General features: G+C 45.9%; 1 protein-coding gene across 5 annotated transcripts in view; it reads right to left on the bottom strand.

Annotated features, from left to right (window-relative positions):
* The window catches only part of MGAT5 (alpha-1,6-mannosylglycoprotein 6-beta-N-acetylglucosaminyltransferase), a 330,723-nt gene extending 313,693 nt beyond the window's left edge, over positions 1 to 17,030 (bottom strand). For 2 of the 5 annotated variants that reach the window (XM_072960885.1, XM_072960886.1), the window contains exon 1: positions 16,616 to 16,997. The gene's annotated coding sequence lies outside the window, so the exon portion shown is untranslated. Of the gene's footprint in view, positions 1 to 15,683; positions 15,700 to 16,615 lie in introns of those variants that run through there. The other 3 variants (XM_072960887.1, XM_072960890.1, XM_072960891.1) reach the window with 3 other exon arrangements.
* Between the last annotated feature and the right edge of the window lie 6,213 nt (positions 17,031 to 23,243).

Here is a 23,243-nt window from a genome sequence, read left to right as displayed (position 1 = left end):
ACAAAGGTAGGATTAAGATCAAAATTCACCCCCAAACCAAACCTGTATGAACAGTAGGCCAAGTTAATGTGGTTCCCACTTTGGGGGGGAGGGGGTAAGAGGTCCTTCAAACTGAGTGAAAGCCGCACCCCTTGGTCAATGAGTTTGGTGAATCTCTTGCTTTCTCTAGCAAAAAAACAAAAACAAAAACAAAAAACTGGCTTTACTGGCCCAATGATAGGATACTTTCTCAAAGGATTTGAGGTATCTCAGTCTAAAAATTAGGCCAAATAGTACCCACAGTTTTGTGCATGAATCTGTAACAGCAATCAGCTCAGAAAGCAAGGGAGTTTGCTGTTCCCTTTCACGGAGAAAGAGAGGGACAGAAATGCTGTCACTCGCTGATAAGCTTGTCCAGGACCCCTGTGTTCTTCCGAGTCTGACATGAGCAGCCAGTGTCATGCCATGGGGCTGCTCCTACTCCCTTAAGGCAGTGGCTTCGACTCAATGAGAAACTTGATCAATAACTAAACCCATAGGAAAGTGAAGGCTAAAAATGTTAAAGTTCAAGTCCAATCTTCAGCATAACCTTTTCCAAAACAAAGAATGAAAACAATGTGATTCCCACCGTGAGTTAACAGGGTTGTCTTCGGTGTCAGGGCTGGGTGGGTGAAGATCTCTCCCCACGCCCCACTTCTAAAGAACCAGAAAGGAAATGTTCAGCATTTTCATGCTCTAAATACAGACTTAGAAGCTGTGAGCGAAAAAGATGGCCATGGCAACACGAGGACCCCATGTCTGGAGGACAGCAAGGAACAGGGCAGAAGGATATTCTGTGGCAAAGTCATTTCCTCTCAACAGAAACTTTCAGAAACAGAAAAAGTCTGAAGTCTTTCCCAGAAATCCAGTTATAGCTGTGGCACAGCATCCTCTAGGTGGGACTCGCTGGGTGGCGGGGTTGCAACCAGGACAAAATGCACACCTTATGGAGCTGTCCACCCCAAACCCTGATTTCTAGGGATGCCCCTCTCCCCAGCAGCCACTGGTGCGACCTATTTCCTGAGCAGTGTGGGTACTTCTCGGAGCTGTGCTGTCATTCTCTAACTTTGAAGCATACGAAGAGAAAGACAGAAGTTGGGCTGTACACAGGGAATTTTCCTGCAGGATGTCTGTGGTTTTTCTCCACTTGAAAAACTGAACCAGAAACCACACTTCTGTTAAGGATTCAGATCATCAGTACATTTGGCTTTAAACACATCATGTACCTTGTACTGGTTAATCCAACCTCGCTGGGGGAATGTTCTGACACACTTGCCTCCTCATGTCGGATAGAAGAATGAGCCTAGGGCAAATCAAGTGCAATTCTTTGGGCAGGTCTAAGAAGAAAATAAGCCAACTGGAGATAAGCCCACACCTCCTCCACGATCATACCTGGCAGTCCTGGGGAAAGGCCAAGTCAGGAGAAGGTCAACGGGACAGATAGGGCAGCGGACTGGTGAGTAGTGCCTAGAGCGCCCTGCGATTCTGCTCTGCAATCGAGCTCCACGATTTCTATAGCACACACCCCCTGGCAGATTGGTGAGGCCTACAGACCCCTTCTCAAAATGTTTTTGGGAAGAGGGTATGGCTCAGTGGTATAGCGCATGCTTAGCATGCACAAGGTCCTGGGTTCAAGTCCCAGTACCTCCATTAAATAGATTGATCAATCAATCAATCAAATTACTCCCCAAATTAAATTAATCAAAATGTTTTAAATGCATAAAATGAAATAAATAGGATTAGAGACGAAGTCAATTATATTTCAATATGGTTACCAAAAAAATGTTTAATTATGGTATCATAACACATACCCTTGTTTATGAATGCATTAAATAACACTATTCAGCAGCAAGTAGAATAACCACCCTAATTTCTAGGTCATAATGAGGACAGACATTTCAAGATTCTCTGTGAGCCATCTATAATGTGATAGGAAAATCGTGGATTTCTATTGGTGACAAAGTCAGAGACGACGCTAATATTACTCTGTTTTGTGGCCAACATCCAGAAGTTAAGGAATTGCTCGATTTTGGTTAGAGGTTAGTGAAAATCAAGGTATAATATTTTCCCACGCGAGCTCCCCTTGAATCCCTGCAAAGTGATCTGCAGTAGTTCATGTGAAACTCACGCGATAATCTGATTTCACCCCTTTTCTTGGCGCTTTTCCAGAATAATGAGACCCACAACAAAGCCAGAGCCCAGCCGGAGCCCAGCAGGACCACCAACCACATATAAGGGAGGCGGGGAGGGTCTAAACCAAGGAGAGTCCATCCCCCATGGAAGGAGCAGGATGAGGCCAGCATCTCTATGGCCTTCTTCTCAGTCAGCTGTACCCAATGCATGGGCTACAGTTTTTTAATTTTTTAAATGGTTAGTGTTAAGAGCATTTAATTCGGCTGACTCATGGTCGGGGAGGGGGGGCATTATTTTGTAAATCACTTCCCCTTGTGCTGTATTCTAAACCCTATCAGCTCCAAAGCTCCAGACTTAACAGCAAACTTCTAATACCTCTTTATTTCCTGAAATCAAATTTTTAGAGACCCTTCCCAAACCCAATTTCAAACCTATGTATTTATTGCCTTAAAGAGTAACATAAATGATAATAGAAGTAAAATAATTTATAACTGAATATGTATTTCAATATGCAATTAGCTGGGCAAGATCCATCTAAAAGGCTTATGAAGTTGTTAGATGCCTGGACTTTCAAGTAAAATTAAAAAAAACCGTGAGCTGCAAGCATGGACTGACACAGATGATGTGGTGATGCCATGGGGAGAGTGATTTTCCAAAATGGCAAACACCTCTTTGGTAAATTTCCCAATAAAACAAAGCACAGTGTTTCTTTACTGACTGGAAAAGTCAACATTTATTTGAAAAGTGCAAAATATTCTTTACGTGTAAGTTGCCTCTCTAGGTTCAGGTAATAAATGGGTTTTGTCGTCCATGGTCATCTTGCTATGGAATTAGTCAAATGGACCCATGCCACAGTCCCAGCCAGGCCCTGGGCCGGGATCCCCTGATTTGGCCAGGGAGGTTCTTTTTCTGATCAGATTCACGCACCAGTAACAAAACTGATGCTGAGACTGAAAACAGTACGAGCTTTATTCAGTGGCCAAAGAAAGAAGAAGCAGGAACCTAGTTTGCAAATCAACTTCTCAACCCAATTTGGGTGGAGACACCAACTATATAGAAGGGTTGAAGTAAAGGGGAGGGAATTGGAAAGAGTGGGAGGAATATTCATGACTGATCCAAGAACAGGGGTGTGGTTTGGACCTGGGATTGATACAACTCTCTTTTTCAGTCCTTGTATGGGCTGTTCTGGTTGTTGTCATGGCAACCGTCAACTGTCATGGTGCTGGTGGGTGTGTCGTGTAGCATGCTACTGTATCACAATGAGCGTATAATGAGGCTCAAGGTCTGCGGGAAGTCAAATCTTCCACCATCCTGGGCCTATTTGGTTCTAACCAGTTCTTTTTTTTTTCTTTTTCTGTTTTTTCCTCTTTGTGGTTTTCTCCTGAAACTTAGATAAAAGTAACTGGTTTCCATTCAAGGGAGGGACAGGGGTATGATTCTGGGGCAACAGCCTTGGTCTCACAGTGGGATGCAGGATACATGTGGGGGTGTGAGACTATTCTACCCAGCACAGACATTAGTATCCCTGGGCTCCATCCAATCAATGGCAGTAGCACCCCTCAATCACTGACAACCAAAACTGCCCCCCATATTTCTAAAATGCCCCCAGTGAACTTCCTGGAGCTAGCCAAAATCCACACTGCAGTTTCCATGCTCTGCCCACCTCTGGGTGACGTCAAGCTGGACCACTGGGGTGGGCTGGGGCACTCCCCAGGAAACTAGCATTTGCATAATAAGAGAAAGATCCATCTTGCTCAGTGGCTAACCAACCAATGAGGGCCCTTACCCAGAGTTCTGCCCTTGGGACACAAAAAGCAGAGCAAGGCAGGGAGAAGAGTTAAGCAGCCAGGCAGATGGAGGCAGCCAGGAAGCAAAGGGGATTCTCGGGCTTCCCAGAGTTTCAATCCCAGGCTGTTGGTAGCTCCTGGCAGCGCCCGTAGCCCTGATGTTGAGACAGGACGGAAGGGTATAGGGTACAGTCATTCAGGAAATAACACAGCAATTATACCAAGATGGTGAAAGATTCAACTCACAGTTGGCCTTGAGGCCCAAGATGGCAGGAGATTTAACAATCAGTAGATCTTGAGCTTCATTATATGCTCATTGTAATGTATTAGCATGGTAAATGGCACACCTACAGGGAACCATGACAGTGCCAAGGCTGACCATAAAAGGTCAAAAGTGGTTGGTGGCCCAGTTCCTGGGAATCCCCAGCCCTTTCCCAAAGTAGTTGGAAAAATCCTCCCAATTGTTGGTATATGAAGTTACTGAGCCCATAAAAACTAACAGCCTCAACACCTCGTGGCCACTCTCCCTTCTGAGTGAGGCACCCACACTGTGTCTATGGAGTGTGTAACTGCTTTTACTTTAAACTAAGCACCCAACCCCCTACCTCATGGCCTTTCTCTGGCCTTCTGAGATAGCCCACACTGTCTATGGAGTATGTATCTCTCTGAATAAATCTACCTTTACTCAACTGTGACTTGCTCTTGAATTCTTTCCTGCGAGAAGCCAAGGACCCTCACTTGGTGGGGCATGTCACCCTCACGGCATGACACAGCCACCCTCACGCCCCACATTCTTTCTCCTGTTATCAATATGAATTCCCCACTTGTGTTGAAGCAAGCTCCAGCAGGTTTGTGTTGCTAGCACCCAGAGAGTCCTTATTAATTACACACGTCCAACCACCTGCAGGGAAGGCCACCCACTCGACCACCCAAGCTAACGCGGGCCACTCACATCAAAAATGTTCAGGATAAATAGATAAACAACAAGTTTCTACTGTATAGCACAGGGAACTATATTCAACATCTTGTAGTAACGTATTATGAAAAGACTATATGTATGTTCCTGTATGACTGAAGCATTATGCTGTACACCAGAATACTGGTTAAGGATACTCTGCAATAGCATATAATGAAAAAGAATACAAAAAGAAATGTATATACTGAATCACTATGCTGTACACCAGAAATTAACACAACATTGTAAACCAATTGCAGTTCAAAAAAAAAAAAAGTGTTCAGAAGAACGTGTTGTCGGAGAACCGACCTGATTTGGGGGACACCGCTCAGATTTTACCAAAGCTCTCATGCTGTCATTGAAGCTCATTTATTTTGACTCTGTCCTCACTGCCAAGAAATAAATGGGCCAGTGCCCATTCCTCACCTGGCATTTCAGATTCCAGCAGGACAGATCCAGATCATTCTGAAGCCTTTTCTGCCTCAGTGCCTTCTAATCAATCTCATTAGCCACACAATGTAAATAACAAAGTTGTCCTTCCTTGAAAGGCTTAGGAAATTTAGGTATCAGAGAAATTTAGCCTGTAAGGGCCCAATTAGATGAGAGTTAAAAAAAAATTTTTTTCCCAAAGTCTTTCCAACTCTACAAGGCCACAATTTAAAGTCTCTGAATTTTATTATGCTCAGAAATAATACCATCCTCATTCAGAAATGTGGCCATAAGGACTGGTTGCCAGAAAGGTGTTCTAAAAGGAGCCAAGATGACTCTTTCTCTATCTCTTCCACTAATGGACTCCATTATATCACAGAAACAGGCACTGCTGGAATCTAATGAATAAATAACTAGCACCAGAATAGAACTTGTGTCCATTTTAATTCCAGCTACTTTCTACAAGAGAGCCTCATTTAAATTAGAAAAGCAGGGGGGAGGGCAGGCGTATAATGAAACATTTTAGAAATGCTTGAAATGTTTCCTATATCAGTCAACCAGGTATAATGTTAAACAGCAAAAACTTCATTGTTGAATCTAAGTAAATAAACTGGGAAGTTTGAGTCTAACAAAGGAAAGGTTAAGTTTTCACCTGGGCCAGATTTGTTTAGTGTAATTTCCAGAAGACTTATCAGGAGAGCTAAAGGTCACTTGAACCATGTGTCTTCTAAATGGAGATCACAACTCACTGATGGGTTAGGAAATCAATTCAGTGCAAGGGTCAGAAAACTTCTCCTTCAAGAGCTGTAGAGTAAATACTTCAGGCTTTGTAGACCAGACCATGTCTGTCACAACCGCTCAACTCCGCCACTGTAACCTGAAAGCAGCCATAAACAATCCATGAACAAATGGCAGTGGCATGTCTCCAACCAAACCTTATTTACAAAATGGGCTGCGGGCCACCGTGCTGGGTCCTGACCAGCATTTTTTAAGCGAATGAAATAGAGGAGAAAACATCAAAGGCCATCAGAGGTAGAAGGGTAGGTACTGTCTCAAGAAACTTTCCTTGATGTCATACGCACATGTATATGTGAGTTCTGAGTCAATATGTATTTCTTGCTGGAGGCTGAGGGTCAAAAGCCACCATATTAGAAACAATAAATAGTTTCAGAAGGAAAAAAAAGTCTGCTTCTGACTGAAACTGATAAAGAGTTCAAAGGATTTTCAAATTAAAAAGAAAAAAAAGAAAAAAGAAAAAAGAAAAAAAGAAAAGAAAAGTAGATGCAATGGGCAAGTTCTGAGCCTAAAGTATAATCTTAAAAATATATTTTAAAATATGTTAACTTTTTAAAAACATAAATTTGTTACAAGTCGTCAAAACTGATCTTCAAAAGAATGCTAAAATTACTTCTTATGCTATTCAAACATCTGATACGAGTTGTGTATCAGATAGCAATTGCTGCATAACAAACTTCCCCAGAACTCTGTGGCTTAGAATAATCATCAATGATTTCCACAACTCTCCAGGTCAGCTGGGTGATTCTGACCTATGAGAGGCTTAACTGATGTTGGCAAGGCATGTGCAGGAGACTTAGAGCAGGTGCAGTTCATTTGGGGGATGGCTAGTCCAGGAAAGCCTCAGCTGACACAACTTGGCTAGTTCCCAATCTCTCAGTCCCTCCCTTCGACTAGCCTGGGCAAGCTCTCACAAGGGTGGCAGGGATCTGAGCAAGCAAGCCCTGCTGTGTAAAAGGCAATCAGAAACACGTAGGCTCTTTTTAACCTCTGTTTGCATGCCATCTGCTAACATCCCAGTGGCCAAAGCAGTCTCGTGGCCAATCCCAGTAGTGGGGGAGGGGCGGGAAGGGGACTAGTAAATTACAAGGCAAAGAGTATAGATACAGGGAAGACATTAATTGGGGCCATTAGTGCAATCAATCTTCCCCAGATGTTATTTACTGTTTGTCATCACCTCAGCAGAAGCAGAGAGATTTTACATTATTTTAAGTTTTCCCATTACCTTTTCTCATTTTAGTTTTCCATTATGACTTCTATGGCAGGAAGGCAGAGTGAAAAGAACACAGGCTGTAGAGTTAATGAGATCCACTTTTGTAGACTGGCTCCCGCCACTTCTGGCTACATGACCCTGGGCAAGTCCCCTTTGCACCTCGGTTTCATTATTTAACAGTAGAATTGCTGGCAATTACATAAGAAATGTGTGCAGTTCAATGTCTGGCCAGCTTGGAAAGCAAACCTTAGACACTGTGTGTTTGCGAATAGTTGACTTAAATATATTCCAAAGGGTGGGGAGCAAGGAAATAAGTAAATTTCCTGTGATAGGTAAGTTTCTTGACAGAAAAGAACGGTTTCTTTATGTGAAGAAAACATATCTTTACAAAGATTTTTAGGGACTGAGGTTGACAGTAGAATGGCCCCTAAGGATGGTCCCTTCCTACTCCCTGAAACCTGTGAATGTGGTACCTTACAGGTCAGATGTGACTAAATTAAGGAACTCAAGATGAGATTATGCTGGTTTACCTGGGTTGGCCCAATCTAATCACACAGATCCTTGAAATCAGAGACTCCTTCCCAGCTGTGGTCCCAGCCTGATGGTCTCAGAGGGGCAAGGAGTCAGCCCCAGCATTGCTGGTTTTGACGCTGGAGGAAGGGGGCACAAGCCATTGAATGTGGGTAGCCACTAGAAGCTGAAAGAGATGAGGAAAAGCATTCTCCCCTAGAGCTTCCAGAAGGAATGGACACCTCAATGTTAGCCAGTGAGACCCGTGTTGGACCTCTGACTTACTGAATTATAAGACAATAAATTTGTGTTGCTATAAGCCACCAAATCTGAGGTTATTTGTTAGAGCAGTCACAGAAAGATGATGTAATCTTGTTACCTTTATACAAAGGCTGACAATGAGGAAATAGAAAAGTCTCTTGAAGCCACTGAACAGGGAGGAAGAAACTATGGAACTCAGAGAACACTAACCAGGCATGGCATCCAAAATGGAAAGTTGTATCTAATTCTGGTTACAAGGGCACTTAGAGAAAACGCACTATGACAGATTAAGCAACTCATTATCATTGAAAACACTTTTACTGCAGTCTATAGGAGAGTACAATAAAATCATTACCCATACAGTCTCCAAGGATGCCCAGCTGTAACTCTGACAAGCATGTACCAGGGGAAAAGCAATATTAAAAAAAAAATCCTTCCACAGAAACTTTCCAGAGATACGTAGCTCCGACTCTGATCACTCCCACTTCTTTTTACAGATAATATGGCAATAAGGTAATAAGCCCTAGCGGTGTGTGGACATGAACACACACACACACACACACACACACACACACACACAGTCTCAATTTGCTGGGCTTCTTGAGCCCATAAATAATGCTTACCAGGAGGGAGAAAAATGTGTACAAAAATTCTACTGACTGATTTGAAAAACAGAACTCTAAACCAGCACAACCAAACAGACCTCAAAATTAGGAAGACACCTAAGAATATTCTTGGGAGGGGAGGGGATGGGTATAGCTCAATGGCAGAGCTCATGCTTAGCATGCACGAGGTCCTGGGTTCAACCCCCATGACCTCCACTAAAAAAAAAAATAAAAAGACAAAAGAAAAATCCTAAACAAAACAAACAAACAAACAAAGAAAAGTCTTAAGACCAGATGAAAGAAAGTAGAGTAGATGAGTGTGCCAAGCCCAGCCAAGAAGGCACAACAGTAGAATCTCATAGATGCAGGAGATGCTAAAAGATGCCTCACTGGACAAATGAGAAACCAAAGTCACAGAGCACTGAGCTGACCCGCATGAGGACAGCCGGCTAACTGCAGAGAGGCCTCACCCGCCTGAGTCGAGTTTACCCATGATGCCATGCCGCCCAGCTGATCACGTGCCTCTGGTGTCCTGCCCTGTGCGAGGCAACGGAGCATCTAGGCATGCCCACTAGAGCTCTACACTCCTGTCTGAGAAACCCTTGGGGCCAGATGTAATTTTTTTAACCAACCTGGGGGAAAAAACTCTCCCTTTCTGGAGTTCAATGGACATCAGAATAGGAAATACAGAACAGTGAACCTATAGAACAGAGTTGATACTTTAGCCCAAGAGAATCACATTTGACTGCACTAAAAAACAGACAGTGGAAGATTATCTACATAATGCTGCCTTTACATCCAGCAAGCACAATAGTGAGATATCGCAGAAGGGGAGGTGGGGGAAATGGACCATTCTTAGTTACTGGAGCTGAGAACTTTGTTAAAGAAGGAAGAGAGTCTTGATGGACAGAGGGCTGGAAGCTATGTTTGCAAAGGTCTGGGGACCCCTTGTATGATGAACATTATTGAGAGGGAGACGGAGGAAAGCACCCCTTCCCCTCCAAATCCACCCTGAGTGCTGCCTCTAACCTCAGTAGCTCTGAAGGGATGAGTGAAGTACACCAAACACAAATGCCAAGAAATGTACCAAAGGAAAACAGAAAGCTCATACTTAGCACGAGGCATAAACAGTGCTTTCCTAAATGAGATGCATGAGAGAAAGAATTGGTCATTTAGAAAACCCCTCTTTGGGATGAACACTAGTAAATAAAAAAATCGGAGCTGAAAATAACAGATGGTTAAAAAAAGAAAAAAGAAAAGAAAAGCAGCTGCAAGGAGATGGATATCAAACTCCCTGTTCTTTCAACATCATTGTTTCACAGGGAAGCAGTGATGAAGGTACGTAAACAGAATCTGGCCCAGCTCCTGGCAGTGTAAACACTTAGCCACTTTCTCCAGGGCGCGGTGCCACAGAAACACAGAACTCCATGAACCTGGTCATCTTCTGCATTTCTCAATTTCCCAAGGCGGGGAAAAACAGCTTCACTAGGGGAAGCAGGTTATTTCTAGGCTGAGAAGTAAGGACCACAGCTTTTTATTTCTAAACATACAAAAGCAAACATCCCCAAAGACAGTGATAATCAAGGGTTTGTTCTTCTTAGCTAAGCATTTCAACAGTCTCCTAAGGAGTTGACCAGCAAAGGCGAAGACAATTTGAGTTTTTACTCCACCTTTTTTTCTTCAACAAGGGCGCTGCACTGCTTTATTCTACACCGCCTTTGCCACATGTATAGGATTATACATCTTTAGGACTGAACAGAACTTTGGAGCTCATTCAATCCCCTCTTAATTTCCAACATTAGAACTAAAGCCCAAAGTGGTCATATGGGCTGAATTAATGTGTGCTTCATTTTGCATATTGCTTTATAACTGAACTTAACTCTTCTGTGTGGGTCCCGACCAGACCTTGATTTTAAACGCCTTGAGCAGCCAGGGACTATTTATTCACCAGAAACTATCAGAATCAGGGGCTTGAGCCAAGATGGCAGAGCATAGGGACTCACAGCTCGCCCTCTTCCACAAATACACCAAGAATTACATCTACGAACCCATTGAATCGCACAAAACACCTACTGAACTCTGGCAGAGTGTCTCTTGTTTCGAAATACAGGAGGATTCTCACAAAATCCGATAAACAACAAGTTCATACTGTATAGCACAGGGAACTATATTCAATATCTTGCAGTCACTTATAGTTAAAAAGAATATGAAAATGAATGTATGTATGTTCCTATATGACTGAAGTATTATGCTGCAGACCAGAAATTGACACAACATTGTAAACTGACTATACCTCAATAAAAATATATTAAAAAATAATAATAATAAAATTAAGCTTAAAAAAAAGAAATGTTTAGAATCAGGACCAGGTGAGAGCACGGTTGTGCCTGATGCAATGTAAGGAATAAAGTGACAGGAAATGGTGCTCGCTGGTATACCCGACAGGAAAATTCCATGGAGTCCCACAATCCCGGTGGTCAGAGAGATATTTTGCAGGACTTTGGATCTTTCTAGGATCCAACAGATGCTGCGGGACTGTCTTCACAGGCCCTTCACTGGAAGTGTGGAGGGACAGCCCTGACACCTCTGCAAGCTCACCCTGGCCCACTCCATCCTCCCAAGGGTGGAACTCCATGCTGAGAGGAGCCTGGGGCCCTAAGACACAGACGCAGAGACAGAGAGACAGAGAGAAGGAGAAGGAATATTTAAGAGTGAAATGTAAAATCCATCCCAGACTATATTCCTGAGACGTAAAACTTAAAAGGTGACATGAGGAAGGGAACAGCTCACTCAAAGGCATAGAAGTTGCTTAGATTCTCCCATCTAGGGGTGGGCGAGGGACTTGGGCATGCCCACCTGCTCTCCACCAGATTCCACGGGGAGAACGAGTGTGAGCACACAGAGTTCTAGGAATGGGAGGGACAGATGCCAAATGACCGTCACATTCTCTTCCTGGGTCCTTTCTAGAAACAAAGTAGGCACACATGTGTTATCAGCTGTTACCACTATTCCTGTGGCACCAAGGGTCAGAATTGAGCCCCAGCTTTGCCGCTACAGTCTGCTGGTGACTTGGAGCAAGTCCAGTCTCTCTGTACCTCCATGACTGCATCTAGGAAAAGAAGGGACCCGGGGGGTCTTCCCGAAGTCCCTTCCAATCCCTGAGTGTCTAAGACTCCTCTTGACTGTGGTTGGAAAGAAGGTGCTGGCTAGGACAAGGTGAGCTTGCTAACCTTAACAACTATGCATAGTCCAACCAACCTGGGCTCAGGACCTAGACCACCTGGGTTCAGATCCTTCCCCTGCCGCTTGCTAGCTGTGCGTGACCTTGGCCAGGTTTCATTAGCTCCTGATGCCTCAGTCTCCCTATGTATAAACTGGGAAAAACAATAGGATCAGCCTGAGTGCTGCAGCGAGAAGTAAATGAGATACAAAGGAAGCATTTGCATTGCATCAACTATAGAAGACACATTTTTCATCACCATCACTCCTAGATTCTTGCCCACCTGTTCTTGAGGTTTCTCCACCAAAACTTACAGTCCCTGCCCAGCACTAACACAACACACTCCCCTGGGTGGACAGAGATGAGAGAGAGATCCAGGACGGTTCCAGTGGAAGGCTGTTCTGTGTAGATGATAAAAAGCATCTTACCAGCATGACAGGACTTTGAAGCCTTCTGTGCACAGAACAGCAGCATGAAGGAGTGGAGCTGAGGCAGGAGTCGGTGGGCGGTACTCATTCCCTCAAGGGCTAGCCCCGTCAATCACCGAGGGACACAAATCAGGGAGGCTGTTAGGTTTCTACAGATAACCTTAGAATGTTGCATTTTTTCAAGTCAATCAGTTGGCAAACACCAGTCCTTAACTTTTACAGGTAGCAAAGTACTTGGATACACCTGGCTCCTGAGTTCATGGGTGACAGGGTGGAGAAATAACTCCTCAGCCATCCTAGGGAGCCGCCCCAGCTGGGGCCAACGTCCAGCAGGTATTAACACAGGCATGGCAGTGGGGCAGCCAGGTTCCAGTGGACATGCTCGCCCACCAAACCGGGCCACGAGAGCGAATGCCCCCTTCCTGACCAGATTTTTGAGGCTGGACAAAGGGCCCAATAGGAAGGCCCTTGTTCTTTTTCCAAGAAGGTTAGGTGTTCAGACAAGAGAGCTGTGGGGTTGTGAAGAAATAATGTGATGCCTTCAACTTTTCTCATACACACATACGGCCTCCCAGACGTGACAAAGTTGGGCAAGGAAGCACTTAATTGTAGCCACGAAAAAAACAAAGAAATACAGCAGTCCAAGTGGGCAAACAGAGCTCAGTCCCAAGTAGCCAAGAACCTGGTTACAGTCCTCAGGCTCCTGGGATCCACCCTGGCGGCTTTCCAAGAGCTATTAGTTTGCATTAACAATAAGGGCAGATGAGTTAAAAGTGAGAAGGTCTCTTTGAAAGAAGATGTCTTCACATCCAGCACCAGCACCCAGCGTGCACCGCAACCCCTGATAAACACTCGGTGGATGCCCGCAGCTGACTCTGAACTCACAGCTGTGCTCGGACTTTTAATGCGGACATGGGATGCAAGATAAAATAGGGCGTGACTTAGACTTTAAAGAAGATGGCATTGGGGAGATCTTTACTCAATTTCAAATAAAAATTTTAAAGCAGAGCCATCTTCCAGTTCTTAAGAGTGACTCTCCACTTTAAAGCAATTTATGAACTTTAAAGGCAAAAATGTGCCCTGACAAATACCAAGTTTCTTTCTGACCCAAACCTCTCAACTGTCACCAATCTAGCACTCTCCCCTAAATATAAAGTTCTCACCTCTCTCTCTTTTTTTAAGTAGCTAGATTCTGAAATACCTACACCTTCCTTCAGGCAGAACTATCTGTTAACTGATCACCTGACACCAAGACCCTTCCCCAAACTGTGACATCCCCCCAGGGACAACACTCTTGACCACACAGGCATTCCTGAGACCCACTATGATAACATCAGGGGCATTCCTGAGACCCACTATGATAACATCAGGGCAGAATGCCACCCCCACCTGCCACCCCACCTTTGTACAGCCAGGAGGCCAAGCCACACAATGAGGATGGAATAAAATGAGTTTCCACAGCTCTTTAAGCCTCCTGGGAAGAAGCAGGACAACTACTTGCCTGGAGGACCAGAGTGCAAAAGGACAAGGACTTTCCAACCCACGCCTTATGGATGACTGCTCTTTGCAGTTTTCCAGACATCTCTGCAGGGGACACTATTCAATTTCTGTTCCCTGCCAAAACCAACTGGACAGGGACTCTGTGGTGACTTGGACATGGAGCCACATGGAGCATTTGGAAAAGTCAGGTCAAATGTCACAGTGACATCTAGAACCGATCCTGAGGAGCCTCACTTCTCAGAGGAGCCAAAGGGGTCCCCCTTGGCTAAGATCACTGGGGGACTCTGGCATTGCAACGTTTTTGGAGGCCAGCTGGGCAGAAGGCTGGTGGGTTATTTTTAAACTGGGAAAACTGAACGGGGAGGGAGCAAATTTGAATTCCTGTGATCTTCTGAGGTCTCTTCCTGCTCCAAGATGCTACCAAAGAATGCTGCATATGCACATACATGAGTACTGTATCCACACTTGCAAACACAAAGCACTTGAAATGCACAGTGCTGAAGCGATTCAGAGGCCCATGAGCTGTTTTGCAGCAGCGGCTGGAACACACAGACGCTACTGGCAGATCTGAGTGGAGTCCCCCAGCCCTCCAGCCATTGCAGTTGCCTTAAAACCAACTGGCAAACCCTGCAAAGCCCCAACCAGGACTGCAGACTCCTTTCTGCTGGTGACTCCGGTCACAAGTGTCCCAAACCCAGGAACATGGGCAGGAACAAAGGAGATGAAAGAAGAAGCCCAAGCCTCTACCCAGGCACCCGGCTCTGCCAGTCAGGTGCTGGGCAGGGCAGGGCAGAGTTCTCCTCCTCCTCCCCCAGTCCCTGAAAGAGCAAAACGGTCCCCCTCTTTCCCTTCTCCATCACCTCCTCTCTCAAAGTCTCTCCCCTTCAGGCTGACTACGTGGACATCAAGTTGGTAACTGGAGAAGACTAAAATTTAGGCCTCTAGAAAGGGGAGCTTTGCTCTAATCCTAACAGAGCCAAACGAATTTGAGGGTGCCTATCTCAGCCCTCTATCATAACAACGAAAAGAATATGGGGTGGGGGAGATAAAAATTCATTTATTAAGACAGATTTGTGATAGTTTGCCCATCATGAAAAACTGATTTGCGATTTTCTCCAATCAAAACCAATTTAGTTCTGATCTTGAGTGGAGGCTCAGGATGTGGGTGGCTAACTTGAGGGGGTAGGGGCGGTATCTCTCCGAGTAAAAATCAACCAAGTCACTCAGGGCCTGACAATGAGCGTGGGGGAAGGGGAGAAGGCGGTGGGGTGCACCAGCTTCCCACTTGCCTCTCTTGAGAATGAGATCCTACCTCTAACACTCTAATCCGAGTTGTTTAAAGGGGCAGTGCTGCCATTCCATGCGAATCCCGCACAAACCTCAGCTCTCCCCTCCCCAGCTTCACAGCCCCGTAAGTGTCCAACCTTCCCTAACTGGGCGGCGAGAGCCGAGTGCAGACAGCCGAGTCAGCCCCGGGCCGGGCCTGGAGGTCAGTGTCAGGAGTACCGGGCCCCAGACCTCGACTCAGGCATCTCTGAAACCATATGCATCGCCAGGTTCCCGCGGCCCCCAAGCGCCCAGTACCCTGCGGGCGCTCTAAACGCGGCTGGACAATGCAAGCGCCACCCCTTCCCTCTTCCGCGCGGCAGCTACGAAACCGCGGCTTTGTGTGTGACAGCGAGTGTGTGCGCAAACGTCCCCGGGCTTACACACCCCCTTCCACCCAGTCTGCTCACGGCGCCGGGTCCGTGCGCGCGGCGAGCGCATCCTTCGCAGGTCCACCCATCAGGCGGCCTCGCCGCCAGGCCTCTGGCCACCCGGCCTCGGACCTGACCTCGGGAAGCTGGGGGTGACATCCACGCCCCCGTTCCCAGCCGCGGGGGGCGACCGGCGAGAGCAGCGCGGGCAGCCGAGGAATGGCAAAGCAGGGGGACCGGGCGCGAAACGGCGACAGGAGGGCGCCGTGCCCCCAACTTTGCGAGCCACGGGCCGGGAGGGGGCCGGGAGGGGGCCGGGGAGGCTCGCGCCTGGGCAGGAAGTTCCCAGGGCTGCACTGAGCATGCTCTCGGGGATTGTGTGCGCGGGTGTGGGCTCTGCGCTCCCCGCAGCTTCTCCGGCCAGGCAGCCTAGCAGAGCGCGCCCGCGGAATCGTGGGCCGGCGGCGGTCCCCTAGGGGTGGGGGGGCACCCCGGGACTGTCCTGGTCCCCTGTACCAGAGCGCCCGCCCGCTGCATCCCTCTTCCCCTGGGCCCCGGAGCCAGCCTCTCTGCTTCCTCCCCACTGGCCAGTGGCTTGAGCCCTCCCTGCGCGCCCAGGTCCCGAGGACCCCAGCCCAGCCCACACCCACAGCGTGACCCCACCAGGCTCCTCCGCGGCCCGAGAGCCCATCAGCCATCCCTGGCCGCTCGCCTCCAGCCCGCGCAACTAAAGCCTCCTCCGGACAGTCCACTGAAAAGCTCACAACCCCCGCCTCCCCAGGGGCTCTGGGGGCCAGCAGTCTGGCCTGGGAAGGGGCTGCCCCGGCAGGTGGGCGCCTCAAGGCGCGTCCCCGGCTGCACTCCTGGGTCCCGCAGAGCGGCCAGGGCACGCACACAAGCGGAGAAGGGGCAGCAGGCGGAAGCCCCTGGCCGCGCAGCCCTCGCTGCAGACTCCCCCCCACCCTCGCGCCCAGCTCCCTGTGCCCTCCGCGGTCCCCTCTGCGTTCATCTCCCCGGGGAGATGGAGAGCTCATACGCGACAGCCCCGACCCGCTGGCTCTCACCTCCTTGTTGGGCAGCAGCAGCAGCCAGGAGCGCCCGCCAGCCGCCGTCTCCACGGGGCCCAAAGCGCGGCGGGGCACGGGGTCGAGGAGCCCCCAGCCTGCCGCGCGGCTACCTGGGCTGGAACGCGCCCGGGGCCGCCGCGGCTGCCGCGGGAGCCGCAGGGCCGCCGCCGAGCGGGCCGCGGCAGGGACGGTCTGCAAACTCTCAGCCCTGGCGGGGCCGCGCACGGCGCGTCCACACTCGGCCTGGACACGGCAGAGACGCTCCTCAGGGTCTCAGCGGACCCGGGAGGAGGTCTGTCCGCAATTTCTTCCAACCCTCCCCTACCGACCTCTCCAACTTCTCCCCGCTTGTGGGCTCGCAGCTCTCTAAGGCAGGGAGTCCGGCCAGGGACGTTCGGCAAACTCCCCGCCCTCCCCGCGGAGCCCTCAGCCAATTCGGAACGCCCCAGCCTCTCAGGGGCCGTCTGTAAACTCCCAACCCTGTCGGAGAGGGGACTTCCACCAACCTCCCAATCCCACAGCCCAAAGGGAGAAGGGAGCAAGGGAGACAGTTTAATTGCGGCCACAAATAATATTCTAGCAAGGTCAGGAGCAGTGTGCAAACGCTGATAAGACAATGTATCCTCCAGAGAAGCGTAGTCCAGGCCTCTGAGCACCAGAGGCCTTAAAGCAGTGAAGCCCAGTAACGGGAGATTATGGACTCAATCATCTGCGGGTGCAGGCAGCTTGAATCAATGCCCTGAGCCTCAGTTTCCATTTTCATGGAATGGGTTATATGAAGCAGTACGAGTTTCTGCCACTTGGTTTTTGTGACCTTGAACTAGCCACTTAGCCATTTGAATTCAACTTCTTCTTCTACAAACATAATATATGGGGCTTCATGAGGTTATTTTGAAGAGGAAATAAAAATATATATAAACTACTTAGCAATACCTGGCACAAAGAAGGTGCTCAATCAATGAATTCCATTTCTCTTTCTAGTCCCTCCTCCCGCCCTCAGATTTTATGAACACTCTGGACAGGCCAGCTGAACATTGTATGGTTGTAAATTCAAACCGAAATAAAACATGCCCTGAAGGCACCACAAAGAACATTGACTGACACGACATATTAAATCCAACCAAGCCCCGGGAGAGAGAATGCTGTACATTTCCATCGCTAAGCATTATAGATCTTTGTTTAGTACCTAGAATGGAAAGAGAGTGGCCTGGTGGATCACCAGGGGTGGAAATGACAAGGTTCATAACCCCATCAAGTTCCAAGCCCTGTGACCAGTCACTACATCAAGTTACCGTATGAGGGTTTATGTTCAACTTTCCCTTACTTTCCCTGCAGAATTTCTCCACCCTCATTTCACTGTCACCCCTGGGGTCTTTTTTCTTAGACTTAGATCACCCTACTCTGCTGCCCACCCTCTCCAGCAGAGGCATTTAACAACTGAAGATTATGGAATTCTTAGACTCTAGAAATGACTTAGTCCAAGTCCCTCACTTTGTAAGCAAATTATCAGGGCCACTCAGCTGGTGAGAGAGGTCTCCTTAGGACACACCCTGTGGCCTCTCTTGCACTGAGCTAGCCTAGAGTCTGGGCTCATATGTGTCAGTCCTACATTTAATTTCAAGCTGAAGGGAAGGGCTTTAACGTTCCTGCCCAGAGGAGCCCCAGATTATCCGCCAGTTAGATCCTCTGCTGTCAGGAACTGTCCGGGGAATGATCAAGAACTTTGAGGAAATCTGCATGGGCAGGATGACTCCTCTTAATAAGACCTTTTGGTGAAATCCCAAGAATGTTGGGAGGCATGTATTTCCCTCAGTCCCTTGGAAGAAAACTTAACATCTCACTCCCTCTTCGGGCACTGGGAGGGAAATAGAAGAATGGTGACATCTGGTGGCCAGGACTTTCTGTGCTTTGGACATGGGAGGTATAGATTCTAATCCTAACAGATTCACTTTGAAGCCAAGTTCCTGCTGGTGGTTAATAATTGTACCACCTGGTTGCCTAGAAATTTCTGAAAGACATCAATCAGTTAAACTCTGTAGACTCACTGCTATAGAGGATAATACAGATACTTATTATTTCAGGATTTTTTAAATAAGTGTATAGAGAAAAATAAAGTATAAGGGTATAATATTCTTATGTACACACATCATATGAGTTTATATAACACAAATGTATTTGTATTGCATATTTTCTATTTATTTGTATGAATACCATATTTGCAATGCCTTTGAGGGAAATTAATACTATCTCAATTGTTTTTCTTATGGAGTTAATATTGCAAATTAAAGTAATAATTGCTAAAGGACACTGCTTGTAGACATAAAGAAACTTACTAGGATGGACTTGTATATTTCATCATCTCCTCTCAAGAGAGAATTGATTACGAAGTTGGAGAGGAAGATGGACCTAGAGACTATCATACTAAGTGAAATAAGTCAAACAGAGAAAGACAAATAGCATATAATATCACTTATACGTGGAATCTAAAAAAAAATAAATAAATAGAGATAGAAATGAACCTACTTATAAAACAGAAACAGACTCACAGACAGACAAGTAACGTATGGTTACCAAAGGGGAAAGAAGGGAGGGATAAATTAGGAGTCTGGGATTAGCAGATACAAACTACTATATATATAAAATAGATAAACAACAAGGATTTACTGTACAGCACAGGGAACTATATTTAATATCTTGTAATAACCTATAATGAAAAAGAATATTATATATATGTTTGTGTGTGTGTGTGTACATTAGAGAGGAAGAAAATAACACAGTGGGGTTTCAATACCGAAAGCCCTGGCAGCTGCTGGTCATGGTCAGGCTTACTTGGTGAACAGTGATTAGTTTTTAGCATTTCCACCACTTGTAAACAATGGTGTTAGATTCAAAGGAGATTACATTGTTACACAACAATACAACAGTGTCTGTTGGTGTTACTAAGTCTGCTTCACTTCTTTCCATATGTTTGTCCCATGTACCATACTTTAGATGATTACTCAATTATAAACTTAAGAAACACAACTCTGTCCACACAATCAAGTCTATTGTTTCTCAGCATTGCTTATTAAGTTCTATGTGAATTATATTAATCTTTATAACAACTCATGGGACAGATTTTACAATACCCATTTTATAGAATCAGAAGCAGCCAAGCCTTTGTAAAGTTAAGTAAAATGCCCACCAGTAGGTACCATTTATTAGAGTCAGAATCAGGAGTGACTCCAGAGTTTTCCTGACTCCAGAGCCCAGAATCTTTCTACTACACTGTGCTACCTACCCCCAGGAAACCAGGAAGAAATGAAGATCAGAACAGAAACCACTCTGAAGATTACACTAAAAACTAAAGGGGATACATAAGTTACTTTACATAAACCACACTTTCTGACATATTCAAATTGAAAATTATAAGCAATAAAATAGCAATTGTGTATATAAACCTTATAAAGCTGAGACCCATGTGATTCAGTGTTGGAGCAGTGCTCTGTGAAATAAACAAGTGAATTTTTTTTCTTGCCCAGGACCTGAACTATCTTTAATGGCTTGGAAATTATCCCCTATGTAATCCTGGTGGAACGTAAAGCCTCCGATGGTAACAGTGGTTGATCAAAGTTTAGGGCAGCATTACTAGCAGTGGTACCCAGTGATGGATGCCATGGTGTTGATAATGTAAGCTGAGATGTATAGCAGTGTGTGTCTTCACCTCACCAGTTCTATGACATGATTTTAGGAATTGTTTTGAGATGCATATGCCTCTGAATCTGACTCCACCTTTTCTTTAAATAAGTTCCTTTTCTCCTTTAAAGTAGTCAGAGTAAGTTTTTGTTGATTACAGTTAAGTAGCTTGACTAGTACATTAAAATCAGATGGTACAAATCCTCAGGGAAACAGAAGAAGTCAGAGATGGGTCATCTAGTCTGATTAAGGCTGAGGGTTAAAAATTCAACTGCTTTAAAGGGTTTTGATGCAGGCAGCCTATGGTATACATTGGCAGTTTATTAAATTATCAACTGTACTCACCTAGAATAAAGCACCTATTGAAATCAAGCTTTGGGGAGACCAAGTAGCAGTTGAGGAATAGAAGGACTATGGGAACAAGGTAAACTCTGAGCTTGGCGCTGCAACCTACTTTGGCTAACAGAAGGAGGCAAAGTGATGCCCTCAATGGGTCTTTCAAATTTCCTACTGCTTTTGAGCCATTGCCATTGCCACGAGAAGGAATTATTCCACCAGTCTAGTCCAGTGGTCCTACAAGATGGATGAGGGATGTGAAGCATAGCTGCCCCAGCCAAATGCAGCTTAGAGTGGAGCCTCCAGCTGCTCCACAGACAAAGGAGTAAGCCCAGTTAAGAGCGGATGGTCTCAGCAGCTAACCCTCAAATATGAGACATAAATGCTCATTGCTGAACGCCACTGAATTCAGGGTGATCTGTTATGCAGCGTACAATTCTTTTATCCCCACAACAGCTTTAAGGTCTAAGGGAAAACTATATATGCCCATCCCATTGTTCAGAATACCTAGAGTCATGTGAATTGTAACACACACACACACACACACACACACACTCTCTCTCTCTCTCTCTCTCTTTCTGTCACATACACACACATACTTCATTTTATAGAGAATGAAACTTAATTTTCTAGTGCTTTGTAAAAACTGCTTCCAAAGAAAAGGTCGTCTAGGCGGAGGCAAAGAGGAATCAGAAAATTCCAAGAAGGCAGTGATTTTAAATAGAGGGAACAACTTTCTTGGAATATCCCCAACAACAGATTAAATTATGAGGGAAGGTGTTTACCGGAATAGATTTCCAAAAGACATGAGAATTCTGTCAAGAACACCTTCGGATATATTGCATGTTGATTCTTTTCCTTGTTTTACAAATTGTGTGAATGAGAAAGCATTTCCCAATGTGTCCTCTGCTACCCTAGTCTGGCAGACTGAATGGACATTGCTGGTGCTGTGGTGTGTGTATGGCCATTATGTGCTGACAGCTCACTGTGTATATCTTCCCAACTCCATATTCAGTGGTTCAGTGACATCAGGTGACAGCTAGTAATGAGCCATGTTGGCGTATTTATACCATGGAGATCCTGCTTCCGTTATGAATGTGTGCATTGAGTCATAACAGCAAATGTATTGTTTTCACTGGGTCATGATCAAAAGCTCTGAAGGCCATGGCTCCCACAGTGACTGAGTAAATTTCAACTCCCCTCAGTACCAACAATCTATTTGTGTAAAACATTTTTGCCCCTGGAAGCAGGGCAGCAAAGCAAACGGTAACACTACCCACATTAATTTGGAAACTGGAATTTATCTCTGGATGCTTCTGCCGTAGGTGTTCAGGTTTCTGTGTTTCTCTTTGTCCTCCATCCAGCTGCAGGAGCTAGGGGGCAGGGGGTGTGTGTGGCTATTTTATCCTAATGCTTCAGGCTACAAATTATAATTTCTGTCAATGATGAGAAAAGAATGAGTGTTTTCTTTGGATAACTTCAAAAGATGGCCAGGGCCTCGGCCACCCTTCGCTTGGAACATGTCAGTGCCACAGCAGTGCCATTCTTGAGTGAGGTGGGGGACAGAATTGGCTTTGAAACATGCTGGTGGCCCTTGTCTGCAACCAGCAGACCCTTGTACTGCAGTATGAGAGACCTTATGCTCCAGAAGAATTCACCAGCTCACCTGCCCTGGGAGCTAGAAGCAAATCCAGCTGGCATTGCTCGTGAAGGTTAGAACAATCTCTGTGTCAGATGAGAACCTTAAAAGCTACTTTTGTGTGTCCACCCTGAAGAGGAAACTGAGATGCTGCTCTTCTTTAAATTTCTCACACTGTGATGAAACACATCATATGTTTTTGACAAACATACTCAACGTTTTGCTTTTGCTTCATAACTTCCTGTGCATTCCAAGCTTCAGACATACTTAAGGGCCTCGGTGCCTCTCCCAGCCCATTTGACTGAAATTTACACAGGGGTACGCAGGAGATGCTGATGTAAAAGGAACCTTTCTGGAGCTGTATGATACAAACCATCACAGCAGCCCATGGTCAAACATGTTTCCTACCATGCCCTCCCCCAATACACACACAATAAGGGTGGTACTGGCAGGACTTTACCCACACCCCAATCTCCAAAACCTCACTGTTTGATTTATCAATTGACTCTAGTCAGTCTTGCCTAGATAGCTATGCAGATACAGTATCAACCCATCCCCACAAATTTCAGCCAGATTGGTGCCATTAAGCCACTTCTATAGGGGAGTGTCGGAGGCTCATTTGTGTCCGTGCCACACTTAGCCAAGGAAAGCCTAAGTAACAATAACAACGGAAGGTCTAGCCATCATCATAGCTACTTCTACATGCCAGACACAATTCTTGGAGCCTTATGTCTATTAAATCACACAATTCCTCTGAAAGAGATGTTACGAACATCATTTTACCATTGAAGAAAACTGAGGTTAAGTAACTTGCTCAAGATCACAGAGCCAGAATGGAAATGCTTATGCCAGTTATAAAATTCTGGCTTTTGTAGTGAAAAGAAGAAAAAAAGTGAATGAAGGGCCGCAAATGGCAAAATATCCTTCTTTCTTATGGGTGAGTTGTATTCCGTTACTTACATATGCTGCATCTTC

This window comes from Vicugna pacos, chromosome 5 (assembly GCF_048564905.1).
Source record: "Vicugna pacos chromosome 5, VicPac4, whole genome shotgun sequence".
Lineage (NCBI taxonomy): Eukaryota > Metazoa > Chordata > Mammalia > Artiodactyla > Camelidae > Vicugna > Vicugna pacos.
Note: the sequence above shows the minus strand (reverse complement) of the source record. Positions and strands in the feature narration are given on the sequence as shown.